Genomic DNA, 848 nt, shown 5'->3' with positions numbered 1-848 from the left:
TTGGGCGTTTAACGCCCAGTCTGGCACCATTCTGGGCGTTTAACGCCAGAAAGGGGCACCAGACTGGCGTTAAACGCCAGTAAAGGGCAAGAAGTTGGCGTTAAATGCCAGAAATGGGCACCAGTTCGGCGTTTAACGCCAGAAATGGCACAAAGAGCAATTTTGCTCGCCACTTGGTGCAGGGATGACTTTTCCTTGACACCTCAGGATCTGTGGATCCCACAGGATCCCCACCTACCCCACCACTCTCTCTCTTCTTCACCCATTCACCAATCACCTCAACAACTCTTCCCCAAAAACCCTTCCCCTATCAAATCCCATCTTTCTCTTTACCACTCACATCCATCCTTCATAAAACCCCACCTACCCCACCATTCAAATTCAAACCACTTTCCCACCCAAACCCATCTTCACCCCTTCATTTTCACACAACCTAAACACTACTTCTTCCCCTTTTGGCCGAACCACAAAGCCCCCTCCATCTCCTCTATTTCTTCTTCTTCTACTCTCTTCTTTCTTCTTTTGCTCGAGGACGAGCAAACCTTTTAAGTTTGGTGTGGTAAAAGCATTGCTTTTTGTTTTTCCATAACCATTTATGGCATCCAAGGCCGGAGAAACCTCTAGAAAGAGAAAAGGGAAGGCAAAAGCTTTTACCTCCGAGTCATGGGAGATGGAGAGATTCATCTCAAGGGTGCATCAAGACCACTTCTATGAAGTTGTGGCCTTGAAGAAGGTGATCGGGATGGTTGGAGTTTATCCAACGCTAAATCATTCCTACTAGCAACCGGTCCGAAGTTACTATAGACCGGGCTATCATGATTCATAGCATCATGATTGGAGAAGAAATA

This window comes from Arachis duranensis, chromosome 1 (assembly GCF_000817695.3).
Source record: "Arachis duranensis cultivar V14167 chromosome 1, aradu.V14167.gnm2.J7QH, whole genome shotgun sequence".
NCBI classification, from domain to species: Eukaryota; Viridiplantae; Streptophyta; class Magnoliopsida; order Fabales; family Fabaceae; genus Arachis; species Arachis duranensis.
The sequence above is the reverse complement of the archived record's forward strand: the minus strand, read 5'-3'. Positions refer to the sequence as shown.